The 8,052-nt window shown below is 40.9% G+C and overlaps 1 long non-coding RNA gene across 1 annotated transcript in view; it reads right to left on the bottom strand.

Annotated features, from left to right (window-relative positions):
* LOC105534207 overlaps positions 1 to 4,884 on the bottom strand; it is a 12,401-nt gene extending 7,517 nt beyond the window's left edge. The window contains exons 1-3 of the long non-coding RNA XR_001005230.1: positions 4,473 to 4,884; positions 3,896 to 3,975; positions 3,132 to 3,249 (exon numbers count right to left, since the gene is read on the bottom strand). This is a non-coding gene — a long non-coding RNA (uncharacterized LOC105534207). The remainder of the gene's footprint in view (positions 1 to 3,131; positions 3,250 to 3,895; positions 3,976 to 4,472) is intronic.
* Positions 4,885 to 8,052: the final 3,168 nt, after the last annotated feature.

The following is an 8,052-nucleotide window of genomic DNA, read 5'->3' as shown; positions in this document are numbered from 1 at the left end:
CTGCCACCACACCTGGCTAATTTTTTGTATTTTTAGTAGAGATGGGGTTTCACTGTGTTAGCCAGGATGGTCTTGATCTCCTGACCTCATGACCTGCCTGCCTCGGCCTCCCAAAGTGCTGGAATTACACCTTGTCCTTCTTAACAGGAAGAAAAGACACTAGCCAATAACTGCTGCATTAGATGGTGCTGCTCTGAGTGAGATACCAGTGAGGTGAGGCCTTGATGTTAATTAAATCTCATATATAAAATTCATTTATTTGAGGAACAAAAGAGTAGGGGCTTCACACAAACTATTGGTGCTACGAGAAACCAAGGACATCTTTGCCTGTGACATGCCTCTATTGCATGTCAAGGCTCTTAAGATCCAATGGGATTGTTTGTAAAGTTTGACAAAGCTGGAGCTGGAGGAGTGAGGAAAGCTGGAGAACACAGAAATATGGTAAATTGTCCCCAATCTCAGGCTTCTCTAATATTCCATTCTAACACACTTATCGTTTTTTAGGGGAAATTTTAATTCTAGTAAGTGTAAGTTACTCATTCTTATGGAATTCTTTTTAAAGGAAGAACTGGGGTCCGAAATATATCAGTAAGTCTAAATACATTAATGATCACATTAAATTTTAAGTATCTTAAATTCCTTTGTCAAAGTAACACAGATCTTCTGAATACCCTAAACTATAGTGTTAAACTATATAGTATTTAAAAGACATATTCTTAAACTAAGGGGGCACAAAAAGGCTGAAAAACAGGCATTAAAGTATACTAGATAAATAATAAAAGAAAGCACATGCTATAATGCTAATATCTGACAAAAGAAAATGAAATGAGAAGCATTAACAATTAAGAGGGGCAAAGATATTTTTCTTTCAATTGTATTCAATTCACCAAGAAGATGAAACAGTTATGAATCTTAATGCATTGACAATGTGGCATTATATTTTTGTATATATAAACATATGCACTAAATAAATGCTGATAGAAATAAAGAGAAATAATACAGAGCCATGGTCAAGCAACATAATACATTCGTTTCAGAAATAATCATATCATATATAAAATTAATAAAAATTAATTGTGTTTGAATTAATTTTAAAGATTTGAATTAATTATTTTGAAGATTTGAACACTGCTCAACGAACATTTATTAAAAAAAAAATACATCCCCTTGCTCTCCCCCACTCCACTCAAAGCAGAAATAACATCAACATAAAAAGAATGGTAAAAGGAAACAAAACAATGTATTTGGAAATTAAGACATTCTTCTAGATAACTTTTGTGTTAAAGAGAAAATAAAAATAAACCTGGAAAAACTAGTAAGAAGTGAATGGTAACTCCATGTGTCAGAGACTCTAGATTGCAGCCAGAGTAGAATCAGGAGAAAAAGGAAGTCTCCTCCAAACCCTCCAGGGATTATGAGTAAGAGGTAGCTGAGCTAGTTGCCCCTTATAGGTTCATCCCACATTGCCAATTCCCCTGAGCCTTCAGACTTCTTAGAGTGGCACTATCCAATACAGTAGCCGCTAGCCCCAAGTGCTAAATTTAATTAACTAAAGTAAAGTAAAATTCAAAATTCAGTGTCTTAGTTGTTCTGGCCACATTTTAAGTACTCAATAGCCACAGGTGGCTGGAAGTTATTGTGCTGGACAGCACAAGCTACAGAACATTCCATCATAGAAATAGAAAGTTCTGTTTGGCAGTGCTTCTCTAATGTTTGCCAGGGACATTCCAAAATGTCAATTCCACTGACTGTAGGCCACCACTGAGTCCAGGTTTCAACTGGCCAACCTAGCGGACTGCATGTACTACTTCTATTTGCTCAAGCCAACATATTAAATTCAGAATCTCAAGGAAGTAAACTCATATTGAGAAATGTGGTTAAGTCAGCTCTTCAATTTTACTTTAGATGGTTAAATAGCTTTAGGATTCATTCATAGCCGTGCTCCCCAAACTCTGGCCAAAACTGATTGGTAAAGCCTCATAATTATTGTAGTGTGTCAGTTTCCTCTCCCACCTCAGACCAGATCTTGTACATCCTTACCTGGGACCTACTGTTGTTATGATCCCGGAGGTACTTAGAGAAGTGGGAATGGATCCTACAGAAGTCAGCATCCCATAGGGATGGCATTCTCCCAGGTGCAGTCATTGAAAGTTGTTTATACAGAGGAAGGTGCCCTCTCTGGTGGGAAGAGGGGTTTCCTCAATCAAAAAAGTAGGTCATACGGAATTGGGGAGTTCAAAGTTTTCAGCCTGCCCAGGCGCAGTGGCTTACACCTGTAATCCCAGCATTTTGGGAGGCCAAGGCAGGCAGATTGCTTGAGGTCAGGAGTTCGAGACCAGCCTGGCCAACATGGTGAAACCCCATCTCTACTAAAAATACAAAAATTAGCTAGGCGTGGTGGTGTGGGCCTGTAGTCCCAGCAACTTGGGAGGCTGAGGTGAGAGGATCACTTGAGCCTGGGAGGTGGAGGTTGCCGTGAACTGAGGTTGTGCCACTGCACTCCAGCCTGGGTGACAGTGAGACCCTGTCTCAAAAAACAAAACTAAACAAAACCAAAAAACCCAAAGTTTTCAGCCTCACCTCTTTCTCCCTCTCATATCTCAGGATCTCCCTCCTTCTCCCACCAGTGCCCTTTTAGTCTTAGAGACTGGCAGGGGCAGTGGCTCTGCCACTGTGCAAGTCATACAATCCAGCGCTTGATGTCATCTTTGCCATATCTGCCATGAAACTAGAAGAAATGAGGGATTCCTTCAAAGTTGGCATAACAGTGCTTTCATTTTCCACCCATCTTCTGAATTGAGTATTTAAGGCCTTCAATTTTTCTTTTCACTCCGTACACTCTCTTGCACAGCACTGTCCAATACAACCTTCTGCATGGATAAAAGTGTTCTCTACCTGTGCTGCCCTATAATATAGCAGTCACTAGCCACATGCGGTTTTTGAGCACTTGAAATGTGGCTAGTGTGACTGAAGAACTGAATTTTAACTTTTATTTAATTTTAATTAATCTTAATTTTAATATAAATAGCCATGTGTGGTTAGTGGCTACCAGACTGGACAGTGCAGCTCCAGGGCACCAAAAGGAGTTAGCTGACCCCAAATTTTTATAATCACTACTGTCATCATCTTACCAATTTGCCAAAGTCACTTCCTCTCCCAACCCCTTGTCCTCCACTTGCACTTCAGTCCATGCAATAATGGTGTGATTGTGATGCCACCATAACTTAGAAAGGAAATGTCTCCTTTTCCCTGGCAAGGAGGTTATCCATGCATTTCTAAGTGTGAGAGCAACCTAGTCCCAGAATTCTATCTTCAGGGCCACTCCTGAGGCCACTCTTGATATCTGTTACTCTATCAATTATTGATCTAGAATTGCACACTCAAATGGGGTAAAACTGTTACGTGTTAACTAAAGGAGTCATTTAAAACACTGTTGGCAGGAAAGCTAACATATCCAAGAGTTAGCGACAGTGAAGAGCCACTAACCACACCTAGGCACAGGGAAGCAGCTGACCAGACCTGAGGGGTAGCTCTAGCTATAGGAGCTGGCCTCCTGCTGGAGCTGGGGCCCTCTATAGGTGATGCAAACAACCTCTGCACTCAGCAGAGAGGCTACCTGGGAATGGATATGTCAGACCCATTCTCCTCCTGCTCACCTCCCTCCTTCCTCTTCCCTGTGCCTTCCTTTAACAAACCCAACCAGAAGCCAGAATGTGAAGAAGGTTGTTATTGCCATCCATAAAGTGCGGCCTCCGGAGACATAGAGGGTGGGCAAAGGTGGAAGGTGGTTCTAAAGTTGCAAACAAAACATTTCTCTGTTTGTGCTACTACAGTAGCTCACCCATGTTTGAACTATTAAGAAAAAAGTCTGGACAGATGAGGCCTGGACTCTGACCTTGTGCTGATTCCCCATAGAAATGCCACCTGTGAATTCCTGATGAAGGCAGCTGGTCTTCCCTCTCCTAGAGCTATTTCCTAATGAAATAAAATGAGTTATAAACTTTAACAATGACAAACACAGTGAGGAAAACTTAAGCAACCAAAGAAGGACAAATTTAAAAGGTGATTTTGAAAGAATCTTACAGTAAAACATAGTAAAAGGCAGTTTTCTATGAGGAGTCTAGAGATGATTCCTTGTACCTTCCCCACAAACAAGTCTTGTTATTGAAATCCTCTAAAATGCATTCTACACATCACTCACCATGAAACTCTGTAATTCTAAATAATTATTTAATATAGGTTTGTATACGTAGCGTGTGAGTATGTATACTACACTTTTAGCGATATCGTAAGCTCTGTGAGGACAAGATTACGTCACCACAATTAGTAAATTCATATTTACTGGATTCCTGAGGACCTTCTTGCTCACTGGAGCATTTCATGATGCTAGACACAGTGGTAAAGGCTGTGCCTGGGGCCTCTTGGGACTGTGGGATGGTGCATCGGGGAGACAGACGTTGGGGGAGTCTCACCACGGAGTAGACAGGCCACAAAGGACTTCCTCGGCTCTTTTGATCAGTCTGAGTTTCCCCCACGAAACAGCTTTCCTGGTACTCTGTGTCCAGACTCTGGAGCTGTCTGGCAGTTCTGCTAATCATTCACCACCTTTGGCTTCTTTCTCAGCTACTGTGGGCAGTGTGTCTGGTTTGGGATGAGTGATTCCTATCTTCAAAGTCCTGGGATCAGGATGTTCATGTTTTAAACGAACAACACGTAGCTTTGATGCCTGGCCAAGGAGGGGGACTGGACACCACAGATAGAAGGTTATTTTGGGGTTATTTATTCTGCATCCATATAATTTTCAGCCTCAAACATCTGGTGTTCCAGTGCACACTTCTACCCTCCTCCTCCTCTGACTGTCGACACCCCTGTTTCAGTTGTCAGGAGTTAAATAGGGTAGCCAGAAGATGAATGGTACTTGTTTGTCCCCCACATCTACTGTGTCCCTAGACCCACTTCCAAAAGGCAGTAGAAGTAATATTACTAGTGAACAAACTTAGCCCACCTGCATGCCTGCAGTCCATTCTAGGTAGAACTAGGTTACTCAGAAGCAGGCGCTGGTTCTTTGCTGATGGTAAACACTTATGGGAGCACTGGAGTTCACTGCACCAGGGGACAATTTTCCTTAGGGCAGTTCAGTGATTTCCCAGAGCACAGGCAAGAACCAAAGAGAATCCCAAGCATTTCTCCTCCTTGGTCTACTCCATCACAACGTCACACCCACGTCACACCCACAGCTTCCCTTGTACCTCCTCTCCCTGAGCATGCAGCTCTTTGAAGTTTTCTGAATGTTTTGACCACTAGCTAAAAAAAGACAATTGTGGAGTAATAAATACTCCCTTTCTATGCAACAACCCCGTTCTCTCTCTCAATTTAGAGAATACATGTCGAAGTCTTTCCTTTCTCTAACAGAAATAAAGGCTTTGCTAATTAAGAGAAAACTGGGACCAGAACCCTGATCTCTTAATTTCCAGTCAATTTTGTTTTTCCATTTCATCACCCTGTCTTCCTAAAGCTGGGTTTCTACAACAAAATGTTAACAGTGGTTATCATCAGGTTATGGGATTGCAAGTGTTTCTTTTCCTCTCATTTTTGGATTCTGTATTTTTCCAGATTTTTCTATAAGGGTTATGTACTAGCTTTGCATTAGCTTGGATGAACTAGCTGCACTAACAAACAAATGCAATAATTTCCATTCCTTAATTTTAAAAAATTAATTTATTTTTATATTCATGCATAGTCCAAAATGAGTGTTCACGATCTGCGTATAAGCCTCCTACAATGAGTAATCCAGGAAATCTGTCCCTTACATCTTGGAGCTCTTCCATCCTCAACAAAATATGACTTTTAACTAAGCTGGGATACTCTGTATTAAGCCAGAAGAAAGAAAAGTAACATAGAAAAGTATGTGAGGGAGGATTTTATAGATAAGAACAGAGAGTAATATGTATCACTTCCTTCACACTCCATTGGCTAGGACTCAGTTGCAAGCCTGCATCTAACTGCAAGGTAGGATGGCAAACAAAAGAAGAAAAAGAAATGAATTCTATGAATTGCTAGCCAGTATATGCCACACTTGTATATACTAAAAGAGGAGGTTGAAGTTAAAATGGAATAAGGAAGTCAAGTCTCTCTGGAAAGCAATCTTACGGTCTCTTTCCTACAGTATTTTCACACTCAGATCTCAATTTTCCCACTGGCGAAAAGTGGCCTCCACCCTCCAGGGTATAGAGAGATTGGATTTTCCTGATACAATCATGTGTCACTTAATGACAGGGATATGTGCTGAGAAATGTGTGTTAGGTGACCTCATCATTGTGCAAACATCTTAGAGAGTACTTACATAAGCCTAGATGATATAGCCTCCTACACATCTAGGCTGAAAGGAATAGCCTATTGCTCCTAATCTACAAATCTGCACAGTGTGTTAGTGTGCTGAATACTGTGAGCAATTGTAACACATGCTAAGTATTTATGTATTTAAACATACCTAAACATAAAAAATATATAGTAAAAATATGGTATAAAAGATTAAGAAAAATAGTATACTTGTATAAGGCACTTAGCATGAATGGAGCTTGCAGGACTGGAAGTTGTTCTGGGTGAGTCAGTGAGTGAGTGGTGAGTGAATGTGAAGTCCCAGGACATTGCTGTATACTTTTATAGGACTGGCAGTGCAGTAGGTTTGTTTATGCCAGCATTACTGTTACAGGACCAACAGGTTCGTATGCCCACTGTGCAGCAACAGATCAATATGCCAAGACAGCAGGGTTTGCAGCAGAGAAAGAGTTTAATGATTGCAGGGCAGCTGAGTGAGGAGATATGAGAAACCCTCAAATCTATCTCCCTGAGGAATTTTGGGCTGGAGTTTTAAGGGGATCATGGAGGGCAAGAGGCTGGAAAATTGAGGTAATTGATGATTGGTTGGGGTAAAGCTGATGAAACCATCAGGATGTAGGGACTGAATTCTTTAGTGAGTCAGTTCTTTCGGACTAGCTGACATCAGTAGTTTCACTGATATACAGGACCTGAAAGAATATCTCAAATGAAAAACATAATGTTTCACAATGTTCAAGTTGTTGTCTATAGAGCAGTTAAGGAGAACTACAATCTAGGCTCTGCATGATTCTGGGGCAATAGACAGCAAAAAACTATGAGGAAGCAGGTCAGAGAGCAAGCTGACCTAATGATTAATGCTGAATGTGCTGCAAGCTTGGTTTATTTTCATTTATCCCTCTTCCTTCTTCCCTGATTGAATTTATAAAATTTCTATGGATGGTTTCATCACCACAAACATGTGAGTAATGCGTTAAGCTATGATGTTGGACAGCTATGATGTCACTACATGACAGAAATTTTTCAGCTCCATTATAATCTTATGGGACCATGGTTGAATATGTGGTCCATCATCATTATGCAGCACATAATGGTATTAAGTACGTGTGAGAAATATTTGGATGGATAGGATTAAGTGGGGACATAAGTAAGTGTGAGAAATATTTGGATGGGAGAGAGAGCTCAGAGGCAGTGCAGTGACCTAGGTGTAAACTCTCCTTGTGCCCACGAGGGGTGTCAGCACACAGATGCTGTCTCTCTGCCCTACAGCATTGCTTGTATCATGAAGACAGATGATACAAGATGTGGAGGATCAGAATCAGCATGATTTATGTTCTGTGATGAACCTCTCCCTTAAGCACACTTATCACCCTCAGAGAAATTCCTATTCCATGTACCCTCTGTAATAAACCCAGAAATATTTGTGTGCCTATGCCTCACATTCCCTGTACCTTGTTCTCCATACCTTCTAAATGAAGACTTTCATATATTTTGGAAATTTGCCTCTTACCAGATATATGGCATCTTAGTCCATTTCTTGTTGCTTATAACAGAACACCTGAAACTGAAAAAGAATTTATTTCTTATAGTTATGGAGACTGGGAAGTCCAAGGCCAAGGGGCTGCATCTGGCGAGTGTCTTCTTGTTGATGAGGACTCTCTGCAGAGTCCTGAGACAGCATAGGGCATCAAATAATGAGGGAGCTGTGTGTGATAA

The sequence above is a fragment of the Mandrillus leucophaeus genome, unplaced genomic scaffold, assembly GCF_000951045.1.
Source record: "Mandrillus leucophaeus isolate KB7577 unplaced genomic scaffold, Mleu.le_1.0 Scaffold1315, whole genome shotgun sequence".
NCBI lineage: Eukaryota > Metazoa > Chordata > Mammalia > Primates > Cercopithecidae > Mandrillus > Mandrillus leucophaeus.
Note: the sequence above shows the minus strand (reverse complement) of the source record. Positions and strands in the feature narration are given on the sequence as shown.